General features: G+C 44.5%; 1 pseudogene; it reads left to right on the forward strand.

Annotated features, from left to right (window-relative positions):
• Window positions 1–13,635: 13,635 nt before the first annotated feature.
• Window positions 13,636–14,364, forward strand: LOC119299316 (annotated as a pseudogene).
• Window positions 14,365–21,118: the final 6,754 nt, after the last annotated feature.

Genomic DNA, 21,118 nt, shown 5'->3' on the forward strand with positions numbered 1-21,118 from the left:
CAATTCCACTGTGGGATCCTCTTGAAAGAACGCCTCACAGAGCACTTGGAAGTGACACATGTTTGTAATAGAGTTGGGGCCAGTGTCTTGTGGATGGAGTTGGAAATCGGCTAAAACATCCCGGTAAAATTTAGAACCGGGCGGCTTAAAGCCCCGGGCTAATTGATCTACGAAAACGACGACCTCTCCTTCTTGAGGTGTGGGAGGGCATTCTTTGCTAGGAGCCCTCCAATGGATGGTATCTTTGCTGCCTAAGGCGCCGATCAGGACTAAATCGTCCAGTTGAGCCTCTGTGACACGAGAAGGAACCCAATTGCACTCATATACTTGCTTGGCCATGATGAAATCTAAAAGGTAGAGGATCCCGGTTCAAAAATGCACTGATTAAGGTACATTGGTATGTGCAATGTTAAACCGGAGACAGATCTATCTAAACCGGAGTTTTATGAAGCAACAACATCTAGCGGTTCAACAAGGGGACTAATGGTATATACTAGTTTGGCAATTTTTTCTACAAAGTTAAACCGCCTGGTCTAAACATTGAAGCAGATGAGTAAGTTTACAGAAACAGACTTCACAAGACTTCTCTACAGTGACGGATCTGAAGCAAGTTCAGAAAAGAAGGAAAATATTCAAGGTTCAAAAAAGAACAGTACTGAATCAATGAGCAGAGATACATATAGATCTATGGTCTCTAGGCATGAAACTGAAGGCGGATGCTAAAACATACCGCTACACAGAGCAAGGATCCACAGATGCATGTAGGAGATATCGTATGAACATGAAACAGGCGATGAACACTAGAAGAACATGAAACCCTAGAACAGATCTGTGTTGAAAAGAACAGAAGACTTACGGGAGATGAGAAAGACGCGGAAGGTTGCCGCGGCGCTCTGGTGCGCCCAGGTTGATGCAGCGGCCAAGGTTGATGCAGAGGTTGACGGTGGCGGTGGAGCTCCGAAGCTGGGCGACGCGAGGAAGACGAAGCAGAAGGGCACGGAGGGGAAAAAGAAATGACCCTTCAGTCCTATTTATAAGGTAAGGGACAGGAGTCAGGCGCGAAAATTAAGGGACCGTGGGCCTGGAAGTGAAGATGTCGCCTTAATTGTCGCAGACCTATTAAGGTCCTTTATAACAGGTGACGTCATGCCGGTTTACAACGACCAGAGAAGATGACATCATGGCAGTTCAACAAACTACAAGAAGATATTGAAGATAAAGATTTTTGCTAAAGGATTGACATGAACATGTTCAAATTAATCTGGGGCCTAATGTTGGGGATATCACTACTGGGCGTAAACCGGGCAGGACAGGCCGGATTAACTTCATCAGTAGTTGAGTATGTTAAAGCCCATGAGGGCGGATGAGGGCTAAAGGCCCATAGTCGGTTCAAGGCCTGTAGCCGTAAACCGGCGTTGGTATTTAACTTGTATTGTAAGTTAGGAATAAGTAGAGACCAAATCGGACACATCTATGAGCCGGTATTGGGACTCTATGAACCGACGGGCGTCACCCGTGTATATAAGGGGACGACCCGACGGCGGTTCAAGGACAACAGACGACAACTCGAGACATAGGCGAAGCTTGTTTGCTCCCTAGTCATCGAAACCCCATCAATTCCACCACAACTAGACGTAGGCTTTTAACTTCATCGAAGGGGCCGAACTAGTATAAACTCTCTTGCGTCCCTGTGTCCGCTTTAACCCCTTCAAGCTAACCCGTCGCGATGGCTCCACGACTAAGTCCTTTCTCTAGGACATCTGCCGTGACAAAACCACGACAAAGGGAAACAGAGAGATTACAATCCCATCTCGGTGAGACCGAGATCCCTATCGGTGAGACCGATTTGCCTAGGGTTTGTGGCAGTGACTATGACATTTGAAACTCGGTGGCGCCGGATAGAAAGAATCGGTGCGGCCGAGTTTGACTTTTGGTTTAGGTCATATGTGGATGTGGGAAGGTAGTTGAGGATTTTGGAGCATATCACTAAGCATTTTGAGCAAGCAAGCCATTAAGCAACACCTCATCCCTCCTTGATAGTATTGGCTTTTCCTATAGACTCAATGTGATCTTGGATCACTAAAATATAAAATGTAGAGTCTTGAGCTTCAAGCTTGAGCCAAACTTTTTGTCCTTAGAATTTTGAGGGATCCACTTTCCTCACCCATGCCATGCCATTCATTGAGCTTTTCCTGAAATATTAATATTGGAATAATGTTAACTCAATGAGCTATATGTTGTTAGGAATTACCGAAACCACCCAGGGATAGTTGCACTTTCAGTGGTCAATCCATCAATCGAAGTCCTGCCGCCTCCGTCGATGCCCGGGTCCGTCGACGACATCCATTACAGGAGTCAACGTCAGACTTTCCCCGTGTTGCTCAGAACGATGGATGGCACATGGCCTACTCCATCGCGCGGCGGAGGCCACTGCTTCTTTGGGAGAAGAGGCAGGGCTGGCTGCCTGGATGTGCTCTAATTTGAGGTAACAACTGAATCTTGTTAGAAACTGTACTAGTTAAATCCGAGCTATGGGTGTGAAGCACTGATGTGCCAGTACATTTGACTGTGACCTATTCTATTTTTTTACTTGAACTTTTTTTAGAAAGGGTTGTACGTCAACTTAATGTTTTAGCAGAACTTATATATTGTGTTGTCTGTCTGTTTTATTTGCACATCATTCAAGATATTTCCCCATCATTGATAAAGACGATGAACCGTTATGTACGAGTTCCTTGGTTTCAACATAGCCCTACCTGTAGCGATCCACTGCTTCCACCCTGATTGTGCCGCCTGCGTGAAATTTTTGTATGCAAGTTCAGCATGCTATGATGTTCTATATGATTGTGTCAACTATATAAATTTTTACTGAGCATCATCAATGCATTTGGCTGAAAGATGTATTTACGAGCATCGACCGATGCGTCTCTCTCTCTCACACACACACATACACACACAAACACACACACACACACACAAGTGGGAGCTGTTCAATTATTTCTTCACTCGTGACAACTTTTAATTAGGTTCCGCTGCACTCTAACTTTTTTCTTAAGTTATTAATTAAGCTCAGTGACTTCAAAAAGTTGCATAGAAGCCTTGTTTGGGCCTTTCCGGCGTCGCTGAATGTGGGCTGACTAGCCATGTAAGGTTGTACTGTACTACACAGGCCTTTTTTCAACATCAGCAATGCAACTGGGCCGACAGTTGTACAAAATCCGGGTCAACTTGTTATTCTCCGCCCTGCTGGGCTGCAAATCTTTCCTAGGATGGATGCATTAGGCTTAACAAGAAAATGGGCTTTAAGAAATAATAGATGGGATGTAATTATAAAAACTGGGCAGTAACTATAAAAGAATGCACCAAACACGTAATTAGTTTATAAAATATTACTTTTGGATTTTGAAAATTTTAATTTCATTAATTGTTGCGCGCGCAATGTTTTGTTGGATTTTTACGTAATACAAATTTATATTGAAATTGTATTTAATCTGACTAGAAATTCCAGGATAAAAATATTTCAGATCCCATCAAAATGTGGGAAATTTTATTGAATTCTGTTTTGAACTGTTGGTTGAAATTATCAATCGATGTCTTAGCTAGAAAATGGGATGTACTTTTAACAAACTGTAAATGGGCTGTAGTAAATTTCATTAGAATTCAAAAATTGGTTGTACATTCTTATAAATCGCAAATGGGCTATAAGTTCTCTGCCACACACTTGTGGGCCTACTAAGTTCACGCGTCCCCTAAGAAAAGTAAGTTGACGCATATGCAAGGCTTTGTCAACTTATAGTCAACACACGATTCTAGCAGCAGTGTCCGTTGGATGTCCATCCAACAGATGTCATGCTTCTTCTTCAATCTCGGATATTCTAGCTTCAGTCGCCCAAAAAATGATTCCTCCCCCTGACATTTGGGGCGCACCGTTTCAGAGGCTGACCTATGGGCCTACTAAGTTGATGTGTACCAAGGGCTTTGTCAACTAAGTCAATATAAATGATTCTAGCTTCATAGACCATACGATGTCCATCCAATGGCCATAGTGCTTCTTCAACCTTTGGTCTTCTTGTTCCAGCCGCCCAAACCAGCGCCGGTGGGACTACCTGCTCCCACGGCCGGCTGTGCTGCCGCACAGCCCGCACCGCCCCACCCTACTCCATTGCTGGACAGGACATTCCACTACTCACCCACACCTCCTGTTATTTTCCGGCGACGGCAGCCGACCAGTAAACCCTCGTACTCCCCATCGTGTGGGCAACCACTACCGAGTATTCCCCGGCTCCGTGTTGTTCCCTTCCTAGGCCTCGCCGTCATCCACTGCCCTGTTGCTCTCGGCGTGCAATGGTCAACGTGGTCAACGAACGACATCCATCGGACGTGGACTGTACGTGGAGAGGCTGACAGCTGGGTCCACGGCCGCACACAAGGAAATGCCTCCTTATTATGCACAAAAAAATGAATACCCCCTGCTAGCTGGGACCCAGCATAGTGGGAGGCTGACTTGTGGGCCTACTAAGTTGACGGGGATTGAGGGCTTTGTCAAGTTAGTGACCGTACGATGTCCATCCAATGGCCGTAGTGCTTCTTCAACCTCTGGTCTTCTTGCTCCAGCCACCCAAAGCAGTGCCGGTCGTGCCGCGTGCTCTTGCCTCCCGTGGCCGGCTGTGCTACCGAGGAGGCCTCACCGCCCCCTACTACTCGCACCGCTGGCCAGGCCCTGCGACAACGGCAGCCTCACACCGAAGCCGAACCAGTGAACCCTCGTACTCCTCTCCACGTGGGCATCCACTGCCATGTCTTCCCCGGCTCAGCGTCGTCCCCTTCCTAGGCCTCGTCGTCATCCACCGCCCTGGTGCTCTCAACGCGGCGTGGTCAATGTGGTCAAGGAATGACTTCCATCGAAAGAGTACTATACGTGGAGAGGCAGAGAGCTGGGTCCACGGCAGTAGCAAGGAAGTGCCTCCTTATTACGTGCAAAATAATTATTCCTCCACCTAACAGTAGGGACCCACCGGACGGGCCACCGTATTTCACGAAAAAATGTTTCCCCCCTGACTGCTAGGATCCACCAGCTAAGTCTTCGCACGGAAGGAAGTGCTTGGCAGTCAGGACCCACTTGGTCGAAGCGTATGTAGCATTGTCATTCTAGTCGCGAACGTGTACGTACATACGATTGGTCTGTCTGCAAGCTGCAGCGATGAACCGTGGCCGTGTAAGGAAGGGCACGTGTCGTAGTAGAGGCGTGCACATGTCGTAGTAGAGGCGTGCATGTAGCATGTACACGTACGTACAACAGCTAGGGTGCAAGAAATAAAATACGGCCATGTAGGTACATACGGGCAGAGTCTTGAACGCCTACTCGCGCATATGTACGCCGTGTACATGGCTGGGTCAGAACGGAGAAACTGCATCGTCGTCGTGTTCATTGGGAGCCAACCGGCTGGGTCGGAACGAAATGTGTCGTGTACATCGGGAGCCCGTAGAGGGGAATACGTCGTGTTCATCAGGAGCCAACTGGCTTGGACGGAACAGCCGATGGAAACGAGGCCTGGCGTACCGCAGAACGGAGGAAACGTCCTTGTGTTCGACCGGCCACGGTCGAAACGGGATCCTGTTCATTGGGAGGGGTCTGGCGTACCGCAAAACAGAGGAAACGGACTTCTCTTGGTCGAAACGGGGTCCTGTTGATCGGGAGGGGTGTGGCGTACTGCAAAACGGAGGAAACAGACTTGTGTTGGAGCGCTACGGTCGAAACGGGGATCCTGTTCATCGAGAGGGGTGTGGCGTACCGCAAAACGGGACTCCACGGGATACTGTTCATCTCCACCGTCGACCTCCTCCATGGGCTACTATTCATCCACCGTCGACCTCCTCCAGCCTTCACCTGCGACTGTTCATCCACGGGCTCCTGTTCATCTACCCTCCACCGCGCGCTCCTCCACCGGCTACTGTTTAACTAGCCTCTCCACGGGGTCTTGTTCCACCACCCCTCCACGGGCTACTATTCATCTGGCCGTCCACTGGCTACTGTTCAACCAGCCCTCCATGGGGTCTTGTTCATCCAGCCCTCCACGGGGTCCTGTTCATCCAGCCCTCCACGGTGTCCTGTTCATCCACCCCCAACCGGCTCGATCGGGGTCCTGTTCATCCAGCGGCAACGGCCTCTACTACCACGGGGTCCTGTTCATCCAACCCCCCACCGGGAATTGTTCATCCGACCCCCCCAACAATGCTCACTGTTCATCTAGAGGCAGCAGGTTCGATTGGCTTCAGTTAGCAGTAGTAGTGAAGGAATCGCTCAATCAGGTTCAGTTAACAGCCATCGATCGATCGCTCGGGTTCAGTAACGCGTAGCCTGCAGTGCAATCGCTCGCGTTCAGTTAGAGCCCAACGCCTCGCTCGGGTTTAGTTAGAGCCCAATGGCTCACACACACGTGCGTACATACGAGAGAAACGCGCATCGCTCGGCCCCCGACCACGCACCGTAACCGGGAACTCCCCTGATATTTTCCTCGCCCTTGCTTCTACCATGGTTTTTTCCATCATGGACGGCCCAAAGAATGTCATGCAGCTGCGTCTCCGGCCCGCCCAGGATGAAAATCCCATTTTCTGTCATGATTTTTTGTCATAGAAGTAGGAGCCCACCACATCTATGATGATACCAGGTTTTGTCACAATTATCGTCATAGAAGTGTCATAAGCATGACAAAAAAAATCGTTCGGCCCAAAATGTCACAAATGTGTCTTTTTTTGTAGTGATAGGTTTAGCTCATTTTAGATATAGAGCTTTACTCATCCATGTGGTTCTTCTCGATCGAGAGACCGCGTCCTCTATGGAGAAGATCCACGCTTGGATTCAAGACCCCTCACGGGAAGACCCCTCGCGGTCTCAAGACCTCCTCACGGAGATGAACAAGCTACCGTTTGTATCGTCCTTTTTCGACTTTGGATCATGTATCTCTCTTTGTGTTCATGGATCTAGCACATGTGTGATTGTTTCTTGTTGATTTGGGTGTATCTTCTCGTTCCCCTAGTGATTTACCTCGTGTTTCCCCTCGTGTTATTCGTGTTATTCACGGGATCCCCTTCAAACCGTGAACGATCAGCCCTACGGTTTCCACCCTACATCATCTTGGTATCATGAGCCACGTTGATCACGAATTTGGAGCTCCTACACATCGTTTTCTAGCCTAATTTTGTTGTGTTCTTGCCTAAATTTTGAAAATCCCCACCAAAAACAGCCGTATTTTTTGTGATTTGTTGGTTTGATGAAGTTTTGTTGGATTTGATCCATGGATTTGCTTGGTTTCAAGTTGATCTAGTTTCCCCCCAAGTTTCCCCACCTTCCATCCATGAAATCTCATTAATTTTGACCCAAAACCCCCCAATTTCCGCCCAAAATCGCATCCCGAATCTTGGATCTTGAGTTGACCCCGACACACCAGACGACCATGTTTACCGGACGTCCAGACTCTGATTTCGACGTTCTTTAGCTCATTTTGAAGCTCTTGACATCCCCCATCCCACAATAATATTTCCAACTTCATTTGGCTGCATCAAATTTTTGGAACTTTGGCATCTTTGCCTAGGGCCTTCACCACATCATTCGCATTACCACCACCGACTTTCGCAACCTAACCCATTTTGTTCCCCATAGCATTTGTGGTTGCTTGAGTAGTGATTAGAGTCTCCTAAGGTGTCTCGAATACTTAGGGACGGTTACTTCTTCATCGACCACCACCATAACTTCCGCATAACCTTGCCCACCATACACTTCCACCACCCCAACTTAAGCCAATTTTGTTTGAGCTTGTTTGAGTTGTGTCTTGTGTCTCCTAAGGTGTTTCAGCTACTTAGGGACGGTGACCTCAAGTTCGACTCACATATCCCATCATTCCACTTCCGCATTGCCAACTTCGAAACCACCACCGCTTTTCCACTACCACCATTTGACATTTGTCTTTGGAGATTTTGAGTTGTGGTTTTTCCGTTTCCTAGTGTGTTTCGACTAACTACCAACGGTTCGACATCGACGACACCGCCACTCAACTTCGCCAAGGATTCAACATCAACCACCTTCACCATTTTGACACCCCTAACCGTAAGCAAGACAGTAACCTCTATATCACCTTGGTATCGTGGTATCCCATCATTGTATATTCTTCTTGCCACTGTATTGATAACACCTAGCCCATTTTGCGTCACTTGCCTATCGAGACTAGCCATTGAGTATTGCCGGCAACATTACTTGTGCACATTAGTGATCATCGATCTACACCTTCCATTGCATACATACCATATCATATTGGTATCGTCTTGGTATCATATCATCTCTTGTGTCACAAGATTGTTCCCACATATACACAATTGCTATCTTGGTTTGTGCATTTCGCATAGTGGCCAAAAAAGAGAGAAAGAATAAGCTTTTAAACAAAGAAAAAGAGAGTAAATAAGCTTGTAAACAATAGCCATAGCATCCCACCACATTGCATATAAGATTGTCATACCCAATCATTTTGGATCATACCACTGGAACATCATACATATAGTATACTTGGGATAGAAAGTTGATACATTTTGCATATCATAGGTTATGCACAAGTCTCGTATCCGCCTATTGAGCAATCGTGCTAGCGCCTCTCTTGAGTTGTGCAACACGAGCGTTTTCTATGGATTCCACATTTTGTGCTCATTCCTTGGTTGCATGACCCCATTTTATCTATTCGTGTGTGTGTTTCCGTGTGCCATATTACTATTGGTCTACTTGTTTCACTTGCGAATTTGTGAATCTCTTTCAACCTTATTGACTCCTGCTAACATTTTGCATAAATGTTTTTTTTCCACTATCCTCACCAAGCTACTCCATAAGCCTTACTTGTGTAGGTGTGAGAATTGACAAGACTCGGTACCAATCGTGCTATTTCCTTGATAGATTATTAAGTGATCATTGATCCATATTCAACATCGGGTAAGTTACATTGGTCTAGTTCTTCTCTTTCTCCCACTCACATTTGCTTGAGTCTTATGATGGATAGCTAGACAAAGCACACCCCCTTCAGTCTACAACAACAACGACGAGTTTGGTGCCATGAACAACAACTTGGACGCCAAGATGGATGCTCGAATGGAGGAGATCAAAGCCCTCATGAAGTCCTACAAGAGATCTTCCTAATCTTCGAGAAGACGCTCTTGTGCACATGCTTCTGAGCTACCATCTCCGGCAAGGTCACATCGGCATCCACACCACCATGACGAGAACGTGAAGGTAAAGAGCTCAACACCAACCGTCGCTCTATGACTTCACCATCTACATTGGCATCTTTGCCAAGCGACTTCAAGGCATCTTCGCCATTGGACATGAGGCATCTTCGCCCACAAGCACCTCAAGAGAAGCTCCCCAAGCTCAAGTCCATGAATTCCACGAGCTACCACCACCTAGACATCGACCACGAGGTTCCTTTTAATGGGACTCAAGAACCCGAGGAGTACCTTGAGTGGGAGCGGCTGATGGACGACTACCTCAAGCTACATCAAGTTCCCCTCGAAGATCAAGTGCAATGCGCCACAACGAACTTCCACGACTACGCGTCGACATGGTGGCTTCACGCACCTTCGGAGAGATACGACATGAGTTGGCCCAAGACAAAGAGAGATATGCGGTGAGAGTTCGTGCCTCCCAGCTACATGGAACAACTTATACGCCAATTGGGTAACACCATCCAAGGATCCAAGTCCATTGACACGTACTTCAAGGAGATGACGAGCCGGCGCGGACGACCCATTTTGATGAAGTTCCACTTCATGATGGGATTACACAACGACATCTCCAAGACTATCTTCCTCAAGAACTACAAGTCCCTCTACGACAACTTCATTGGTGCTCTCAAGGCGGAACAAGAACTCATGAAGGCTATGGCTTCTACACCCCAAGCACACTTCTCGAATACGAAGCTACAAGACAATGAGGATGAGGCTAGTACCACGACGATGTCCAAGCCCGATGAGCTCCAAGACGATGCTCCCAAGTTCGACTTCACTTCCATCCCTCTTTGTGGCATTGACGATGCCGAGTCTACCATGACTCTTTCAAATTGGTGTGGCGACAACTACGACTACAGAGCCATTCGAGGACCAAGCTTTGGAGGCGAATGACATGGTGACGAGCAACGATGATGCTTCCATATTTGGAGGCGAGAGTGATCATGTGCCATTTTCGGCTTTCATCCACGGCGATGGTGAAGAGATGATCGAGCACGGGATTTTCCCTTCAGTCATGGAGGAGAGTGATGATGTGCCATCTTCGGCCTTCATCCATGGTGACAACAATGAGATGTTTGATTATTTCACCTCGACCACGGCGACGTATGATGACTTGAGTGACTTGTGCCACCATATTGAGAGTGCGAGTGACTTCACCACTAGCCCCATATATGATGAGTTGCCCCAATTCCCATGTGAGGAGAGCCACAACCCCCACCACTTGAGTGAGATGAGTGACTCCACCATATGTGACTTTGAGTGCACCTATTTTGAGGGAGGGAGTGAGCCACCACATAGAGAGAGTGAGGTAGTTAATAGGGCATGTGAGGCCACTATGCTTTCTAACGACTTAAACTCTATCTCTATTGTGTCTTCTCATTTGGTGCTAGGTCCCATATATGATGACGCGCCGATTCTCGATGACTTCGTCCTTCCTTTGGACAAGACGATGGCCATGGTGGAATAGATGCACCCCCACATGGTTCCATCACGATGAAGATGACCACCATTTGGTCTTTGCACTAGTACAATGAGGAGCTAAACAAACGGTTTTTAACCCCTTCCCACGATGGAATTTGGAACTGTCACCAAGTGAGTGTGGGCGATAGGGGGGTCCTTCCCACACGACCAAGAAACCGTCGGGGGATATGCCCTCCTGGCACACACGCTCAGCAAAATGAGGTCGTGTGCAATCGGCGAGCACTCAAACAGAGAAATACGTATAGTAGTGCTAAAAAATACAATTATACAGGCGAAATCATTTTTGGTCGTAAGTACATTCCACACAGTCAGCCAGCGCTAAACATTTCCATTCGTATATACATCCCGCACAGTCGCTCCAAGGAAAGCATTTCTGTTCGCAAGTACATCACACACAATTTTCCCGGTTAAATCGTTTGTGATAGCGTTTCCAATGCACAAGGTATGAAAATATTATCGTTTGCATTATTGAATTCATCACACACGGTGCCTAGAAGAAACTGTGTGTCAAGGGCTGTCCATCACACACAGTTTTTATGTGGTAAGCGTTTGCACGAGGTGGCCTAACACAAACAGTTTTCAAGAGGATGTCATGTGTGATTGTTCATTAATCTAACATGGTTTATTCCTAGAAACTGTGTGCATTATTGAGTGCATCGCACATGGTGTTTTCTCAATAACCGTTTGCAATAGAAAAACCCAATTAGCAGGCTAATTATCCGATTATTCATAATCCATTTATTAATATAATTGACATTTCATATTAAGCACACAATATATTTCATTTTCATAATTGAAATACATCAGAGTACAACATCATATAGCTTCAGCACTCAGCTACCCCATTACACAACTATACCAGGACCAAGTTTCACATGCAACATCTATAACCTTTCGAAATTAGCATCATAGACGGTACATAAACAGATGTATCTCATCTGGAAAACTACTGAAGCAGAAGACGAATATTGAGCCTTCATTGATGTTGAAGGTCTTTGTAACTTTAGGCTAGTGCCTATGGATGATTGACTGTCCATCGTTCGTCCTCTTCAGGAACACTTCAATATTGAACCGTGGGTGTTGTATGAATACCTTCCTCGACTCCTGACCATACAGGTGGTTTGAGAGGTAATCATCAGTGAACTGCTTTGGAAAGGCCTGAAAACAAGGATGTGCATAAATATCTTCTCTATATTGGAAATGGGGCAAAGGAATAAAAAAGACAAGGTATAATAGTTAGTACCATCCTGTAGTGAATTGATGTCTTCTTCATTGTGCCGACAAAGATCTTGTTGTTTTTTGTCGCTAATTTCTTTATCCTAACAATCTTTCTGAGTTTCTTGACTTGACTGATATTGATGGACAACTCATTTCCCCATATGCAAAAAGGGTCGAACAGTGGGTCAAAACCTCTGACAGCAGGACCTACATGTGCAAGACCAAATTGTTAAAAACCTAAATATTAGAATGGTTCCTGCAATTGCACAATAATGTGCTATTAGACAACGGACCATGCACGTGCTAACCTCGATTATAAACCTCAGTGCTTCCCATTGTTTCCCTGCAACACATATAAGGTAGTTAGTCATCAGGTTAAGTAAGGGTTCGCATGCTATCAGTAAAATATGTTGATGAAAAATAAGCACATTGCAGATTCATCAGCTTAATTCAAGCAACATGGAAAACCCATTTATCCAAACCAAGCATGATTAAGAACTAGGAAATATTGCACTTGTATATGTTTCTCATGTATTAAGTGTAGCCAAATTCGATTTATTCCTCACATGCACAACAATACAAAATTCCACCCACGACAATTGGACATCGCAGTGTAGAATTGAACCAAGCAGTTAGCTAAACACCACAACAAATGAACCAAAATTAACTAAGCACCACATTGCACAACATAACATACTCCTAATAGAAGATCAGACAGTTAACCAAACCAAACATGCTTAACAACTTGGAAATATAGCAATTGTATTTCTTTATCATGTATTTACTACAGTCAAATTCAATTTATACCTCACATGGTATACAATAACAGAATGCACCCACAACTATTGAACATCGCACTGCAAAATTGAACCAAACAAAACAGTTAACTAAACACCACAACAAATGAACCAAACATTAACTGAGCACCACGTTGCACACTATAACATACTCCTAATAGAAGATCACACAGTTAACCAAACCAAGCATGCTTGACAACATGGAAATATAGCAATTGTATTTGTTTCTCATGTATTTACTACAGCCAAATTCGATTTATTTCTCACATCTATACCTAATATTAAAGGGATGAAGCTTTCATAGTTCTCCATACGTCATTCCTTTGTATCCGTTGATTTTACGTTTACCACAAAGGTTAACGGCTAAGATTTAATAGAAGCATGTCTCCTTTTTTTCCTGGTCCTTGACCAATTTTGATCGTCCCTCGCTCGCCTTCACAAAATCACGATGGAAAAATTGACGTTGTCAAGATTCATCTATAAAGACCCAGTGCACAAAGGTCGTTCTCGGCTAATAAGAGTCAGAGTCGGGCGACACAACTCCGTGGTACTGCCACGCCAGCGGCGCGCCGTCTATGCCGTTGTTGTGGGCCAGGCACGAGTTCGACCTCGGCGGCTCCTCAATGCCAACCCCATGCCTATCGTTTGGCCGAGTGTTTGTGTCCGGCCTTGCGGTCACGGCGTGCCGTTGCAAGTTCTATTGGTCGATCCGCGGCCGCGCGGCATGCAGGTATGGCTTTCCCTAGGCCGTCGGCATATCTCGGTCTATGCCGTTGGCCCCAACAAAAAGTTGTCGGCATAGAATAGGACGTAGGCTTAGGGCTTCATTCTGGTAGTGGTCACGAGGAAGCTGGGCCTCAGCGACGTTGGCCATGGCATGCCTCCAGTGGTCATGCACGTCCACCTGATGAGCACCTACGTGCATCACCTCCGGGACATCATCAAGGAGTGTGTGGCCCACCGGACACACTATGACACCCAGCTCGAGGGCTTCAAGGTCATCATGAGTGTAGGCAACGGCTGTGGCGGGTTCTTTGTGTGGGACGTGTTGGAGAAGCTAGGCACCAACACGACCGACAGCCTGCACCTGGAGCTAGACGGCATGTTCCAGAACCATATGCCCAACCAGGAGAACGCGAGGCCATGTCACTGACCCGCCGCGCGGTGCTGACGCACGCCGCAGACCTCGGCGTGGTGTTTGACACGGGCGTGGACCGAAGTGGCGTGGTGGACGGCGCAGGGGCTGCCTCATCGTGCTCATCTCTGCCATCGTGTTGGGGGAGCACCCGGGGACGATAGTGGTGACGGACACATGGTCGGGCGATGGGCTCACGCGGTTCATCGAGGCGAGGAGCTGGCGGCGGCTATGGCAACATGGTCGACAAGGACGTGCAAGTCAATGCAGACGACATGAAGACGCACGTCATGATGGAGAGTTGGAGAACACAGGGCACGGTGCGCTCAGGCAGAACCACTTCCTCCACAACTGCACGTACATGGGGTGAAGATCATCATCCAGATGGTCTGGATGAGGCTGGCCGTGTTGGAGGGCAGGGTCGGCAGCCTCATCCAGGACCTAAAGGATCCTGATCGAGTCTGCCTCTGATGTATGGTGCTTTTCCAAGATAAATTTAGAATTTTTCATATGTCTTTAGAATTGAGCACAGGTGATGTTTATGTTTAATCAATGTTGATTATGCAACAGTGTGGGGACCTGTATGAAGTATCTTGTTGCGCATGTTTCATTCCCATTGATTAATTGCTTGCTGAATGCTCTGGCTATATTCTACTCCGTATATGTCTATATACACCCATGTGTAGTCCACATTTAAATCTCTAAAAGGACTTATATTTAGTAAGGGAGGGAGTAGCTGATTAGATGATGCATGAATATCTGACGAGATGATGGATGCATATCTCGCGCTTAAAGGTAGTATTGTGCCTGTCTATTTTCCCTATGTAGATTCTATTTGTGTGCCATCAAACACTGCTACGTTAATGTTTATCTTTCGGTTATTTACAAGGAAATGCCGAATTCTTAGTCCAGTGGTAGAACATGTCTGTCAGGTCTCAAGCTCCTAGCTCACCTCGCTTCAGTCTGAAATCATATCAGGTTCAAGGAGTAATTTCCCGCAAAAACTAGGTTTAGGAGTAGCACTAGCACCTCTGCAATAGCAGCAAAAGGATCAAAACCACCTTCTTCAGCATCCTACTCGACAAAAAAAAAGAAGGCGAAAAGACTTGCTTCTAGAAAAAAACATGAAGAATTCTTCAAGCACCAAATTGAAATAGATTCCCTTGAGAAGTGAGCTTGATAATATCAGGCGGTCAGGTTCTCTTCTAAGTTGAGGCAGGGTTGCATCTTCAATCTATGATACCCAAACGAGAGGGAAAATAAAATATATCGAGGAATATAAATTGGCATACATTTTTTAGGGAAATAAATTGGCATACATTATTAACAACCTCCAAATTTTATCTGGTCTCATAGCCAGTTCAACACTTCTTTCTTGATGCAACAACTGATATATGATTGTTTTGCATGGCTGTGTTAGTAAACCTTTATGCAAATTAATATTAATCTGTTGTTCTCTAATAAGTATACTAGGACGCTCATTTGAACAGACCTAATATGCACTTGGATGTCTCAAAACAAACAATATATGTGCAAATTTAATATATCATAATGCTGGTATTTGTATTGCAAATAAGATTTGTAATCTTTATCATTTTAGCGCATAATGTGTTGTCATTCATTGCAACTACATCACAGATGCACAGAGGGACAGGGAAGATAAGCGGCGACACGAATGGGATGTCATGTTGAAATTGAGAATGTAGACTATGTATGTGCGCAATGGTCTTATGTCATGCTTATTGGGTTAGAGGAGTGTGATGTTTTTTCTCCCGTTGCATCGCACGAGCATGTTTGCTAGTGGTATACAATAACATAATGCACCCACAACAATTTAATATCGCATTGCAGAATTGAACCAAACTGCCAACCGCGTCGCGTCGTCGGCGCGCGAGGCATCGACGGTGGCCTCGACGGCTAGGTGCTCCTCCAAGATCTGGGGGTCGACACGAATGGCAGTGTCGGCGTTCTGGGAACGGGGGTCCCCAGACTTGCCTGCCTGCGGTCCGTAGCGTGGCTCCACCAGCGGCCCCGTACGACCCATCTTCACCAGCAAACACCCAAGACCCTCGCGAGGGGCCATGTCTCGCGAGGCAGACAATGCAAGACCTCCTCAGGGGCGGCTGCACCAGGCTGGCTCGTGAGGGGCGGAGAGATCAAGGCAAGGCGAACCTTGCGAGGTTCCAATGACGTAAGCCATGACGACCAAGACCAGGCACATGCCAGGCGGGCGCCAGCAAGCGCAGTGTCGTTGCTTCCTCTTTGGTGCTAAGGAGGCAAGCACATGCGAGGAGTTCCAAGGCATCAGGCAAAGGTTTCCATATTGGTGCAACAAGACCAAGACCCATAGGACGGCACGACGGAGGTTACCGTGCAGCCCAAGATGGCGTCACCACCAGAGCCTTTGGCAAGCGAAGACTACTTTTGTCAGGATAACTTGTACTAGTTGTCTCCCTTCGAATTAGGCCATTATGGGATCCCTTCCCGCTTAATATTTGGGAAGACGACCAGGGCCTCTATAAATAGGACTAGCCATTGATACGTCTCCAACGTATCTATAATTTTTGATTGCTCCATGCTATATTATCTACTGTTTGGACATTATTGGGCTTTATTATCCCCTTTTATATTATTTTTGGGACTAACCTATTAACCGGAGGCCCAGCCCAGAATTGTTGTTTTTTGCCTGTTTTAGGGTTTCGAAGAAAAGGAATATCAAACGGAGTCCAAACGGAATGAAACCTTCGGGAACGTGATTTTTAGGAAGATTATGATCCGGGAGACATGGACCCTATGTAAAGAAAGAAAATAGGAGGGCACGAGGTAGGGGGCGCGCCCACCCCACCAGGCGCGCCCTCCACCCTCGTGGGCCCCTTGTTGCTCCACCGACGTACTCCTTCCTCCTATATATACCTACGTACCGCCAAACGATCAGATACGGAGCCAAAACCCTAATTCCACCGCCGTAACTTTCTGTATCCACGAGACCCCATCTTGGGGCCTGTTTCGGAGCTCCGCCGGAGGGGGCATCGATCGAGGAGGGCTTCTACATCAACACCATAGCCTCTCCGATGAAGTGTGAGTAGTTTACCTCAGACCTACGGGTCCATAGTTAGTAGCTAGATGGCTTCTTCTCTCTTTTTGGATCTCAATACAATGTTCTCCCCCTGTCTTGTGGAGATCTATTCGATGTAATCTTCTTTTTGCGGTGTGTTTGTTGAGATCGATGAATTGTGGGTTTATGATCAAGTCTATCTATGAATAATATTTGAATCTTCTCTGAATTCTTTTATGTATGATTGGTTATCTATGCAACTCTCTTTGAATTATCAGTTCGGTTTGGCCTACTAGATTGATCTTTCTTGCAATGGGAGAAGTGCTTAGCTTTGGGTTCAATCTTGCGGTGTCCTTTCCCGATGACAGTAAGGGCAGCAAGGCACGTATTGTATTGTTGCCATCGAGGATAACAAGATGGGGTTTTCTTCATATTGCACGAGTCTATCCCTCTACATCATGTCCTCTTCCTTAAGGCGTTACTCTGTTTTTAACTTAATACTCTAGATGCATGCTGGATAGCGGTTGATCAGTGGAGTAATAGTAGTTGATGCAGGCAGTAGTCGGTCTACTTGTCTCGGATGTGATGCCTATATACATGATCCTACCTATATATTCTCATAATTATGGTCAATTCTGTCAATTGCTCAACAGTAATTTGTTCACCCACCATAGAATACTTATGCTCTCGAGAGAATCCACTAGTGAAACCTATGCCCCCGGGTCTATCTTCATCATAGTAATCTCCTACTACTTAGTTATTTCCTTTGCTATTTACTTTTCCTTTATTTTACTTTGCATCTTTATCATAAAAATACCAAAAATATTATCTTATCATATCTATCAGATCTCACTCTCGTAAGTGGCCCTATAGGGATTGACAACTCCTATTTGCGTTGGTTGCGAGGATTTATTTGTTTTGTGCAGGTGCGAGGGACTCACGCATAGCCTCCTACTGGATTGATACCTTGGTTCTCAAAAACTGAGGGAAATACTTATGCTACTTCGCTGCATCATCCCTTCCTCTTCGGGGAAAACCAACGAGTGCTCAAGAGGTAGCAGGATGGATTTCTGGCGCCGTTGCCGGGGAGGTCTAGGCAAAAGTCAACATACCAAGTACCCATCACATACCCTTATCTCCCGCATTACATTATTTGCCATTTGCCTCTCGTTTTCCTCTCCCCCCACTTCACCCTTGTCGTTTTATTCGCCCTCTCTCTCTATCGTACCTCTCTATTTGCCTCTTTTTGCCCGCTTGCTTTTTGTTTGCTTGTGTGTTAGTTTGCTTACTTGTCACGAAGCCTCAAGATAATACTAAATTGTGTGACTTCACCAATACCAACAACAATGATTTTATTAGCACTCCGATTGCTCCTCTTACCGATGCTGAATCTTGTGAAATTAATGCTGCTTTGCTGAATCTTGTCATGAAAGATCTGTTCTCCGGCCTTCCTAGTGAAGATGCCGCTACCCATCTAAATAGCTTTGTTGATTTGTCTGACATGCAAAAGAATAAATATGTGGATAACGATATTGTTAAATTGAAGCTATTTCCTTTTTCGCTTAGAGATCGTGCTAAAGCTTGGTTTTTGTCTTTGCCTAAAAATGGTATTGATTCATGGAACAAGTGTAAAGATGCTTTTATCTCTAAGTATTTTCCTCCCGCTAAGATCATCTCTCTTAGAAACAATATTATGAATTTTAAGCAACTTGATCATGAAAATGTTGCACAACCTTGGGAGAGAATGAAATTAATGATACGTAATTTCCCTACTCATGGTTTAAATTTGTGGATGATTATACAAAAAAATTATGCCGGGTTGAATTTTGCTTCTAGAAATCTTTTAGATTCGGCCGCGGGAGGCACTTTTATGGAAATCACTTTAGGAGAAGCTACTAAACTCCTATATAATATTATGGTTAATTATTCTCAATGGCATACTGAAAGATCTACTAATAGAAAGGTGCATGCGGTAGAAGAAATTGATGTTTTGAGTGGAAAGATGGATGAACTTATGAAATTATTTGCTAATAAGAGTGTTTCTTCTAATCCTAATGATATGCCCTTGTCTACTTTGATTGAGAATAATAATGAATCTATGGATGTGAATTTTGTTGGTAGGAACAATTTTGGTAACAACGCGTATAGAGGAAATTTCAACCCTAGGCCTTATCCTAGTAATCCCTCTAATAATTATGGTAATTCCTACAACAATTCTTATGAAAATTATAATAAGATGCCCTATGATTTTGAATCTAATATTAAATAATTTATTACTTCGCAAAAGAATTTTAACGCTATGATTGAAGAAAAATTGCTTAAGATTGATGATTTGGGTAGGAACGTTGATAGAATTACTCTTGATGTTGATTCTTTGAAACTTAGATCTATTCCACCTAAGCATGATATCAATGAGTCTCTCAAAGCCATGAGAATTTCCATTGATGAGTGCAAAGAAAGAACCGCTAGGATGCGTGGTAAGAAAGATGCGTTTATAAGAGTGTGTTCTTCTAGTTGCTATGAAAATAAAGATGAAGATCTAAAAGTTATTGATGTGTACCCTATTAAATCTTTGTTTTGAAATATGAATCTTGATAATTATGGGACTGAATATGATCCACCTTTACCTAGAAGGCGTTCCAAGAATTCGGAATTTGTTGATCTTGATGCTAAATTTGATAAAAGTGGGATTGAAGAAATTAAAACCCTAGATGTTGCTAAACCCACTATTATGGATTTCAAGGAATTTAACAATGAAAATTGCTCTTTGATTGATTGTATTTCCTTGTTGTAATCCGTGCAAAATTCTCCTCATGCTTATAGTCAAAATAAAGCGTTTACTAAACATATCGTTGATGCCTTGATGCAATCTTATGAAGAAAAACTTGAATTGGAAGTCTCTATCCCTAGAAAACTTTATGATGAGTGGGAATCAACTATTAAAATTAAAATTAAAGATCATGAATGCTATGCTTTATGTGATTTTGGTGCTAGTGTTTCCATGATTCCAAAGACTTTGTGTGATTTGTTAGGTTTCCGTGATTTTGATGATTGCTCTCTAAACTTGCACCTTGCAGATTCCACTATTAAGAAAACTATGGGAAGAATTAATGATTTTCTTATTGTTGCAAATAGGAATTATGTTCCTGTAGATTTTATTGTTCTGGACATAGATTGCAATCCTTCATGTCCTATTATTCTTGGTAGACCTTTCCTTAGAACGATTGGTGCAATTATTGATATGAAGGAAGGAAATATTAGATTCCAATTTCCATTAAGGAAAGGCGTGAACAATTTCCTAGAAATTATATTAAATTACCTTATGAATCTATTATGAGATCCACTTATGGATTGCCTACCAAAGATGGCAATACCTAGATCTATTCTTGCTTGTTATGCCTAGCTAGGGGCGTTAAACGACAACGCTTGTTGGGAGGCAACCCAATTTTATTTTTATTCCTTGATTTTTGCTCCTGTTTAGTAATAAATAATTTATCTAGCCTCTGTTTTGGTTGTGTTTTTTGTGTTTAATTAGTGTTTGTGCCAAGTAGAACCGTTGGGAAGACTAGGGGAAAGTCTTGTTGAACTTGCTGTAAAAAACAGAAACTTTAGCGCTCACGAGAACTGCTGTAATTTTTATTTGGAGAGTCCTATATAGTTAATTATTTTTTAAGTTTATTAATATATAAATTTCCCACGTCCAGCAATTTATTTTAGAATTTTTGGGGTTCCAGATCTTGCGCTAGCTGCAGATTACTACAGACTGTTCTGTTTTTGACAGATTCTGTTTTTCATGTGTTGTTTGCTTATTTTGATGAATCTATGGCTAGTAAAATAGTTTATAAACCATACATAAGTTGGAATACAGTAGGTATAACACCAATATAAATAAATAATGAGTTCATTACAGTACCTTGAAGTGATCTTTTATTTTCTTTCGCTAACGGAGCTCACGAGATTTTCTACTTTAAGTTTTGTGTTGTGAAGTTTTCAAGTTTTGGGTAAAGATTTGATGGATTATGGAACAAGGAGTGGCAAGAGCCTAAGCTTGGGGATGCCCATGGCACCCCCAAGATAATATAAGGAAACCTAAAAGCCAAAGCTTGGGGATGCCCCGGAAGGCATCCCCTCTTTCGTCTACTTCTATCGGTAACTTTACTTGGAGCTATA

Source organism: Triticum dicoccoides, chromosome 5A, assembly GCF_002162155.2.
Source record: "Triticum dicoccoides isolate Atlit2015 ecotype Zavitan chromosome 5A, WEW_v2.0, whole genome shotgun sequence".
NCBI classification, from domain to species: Eukaryota; Viridiplantae; Streptophyta; class Magnoliopsida; order Poales; family Poaceae; genus Triticum; species Triticum dicoccoides.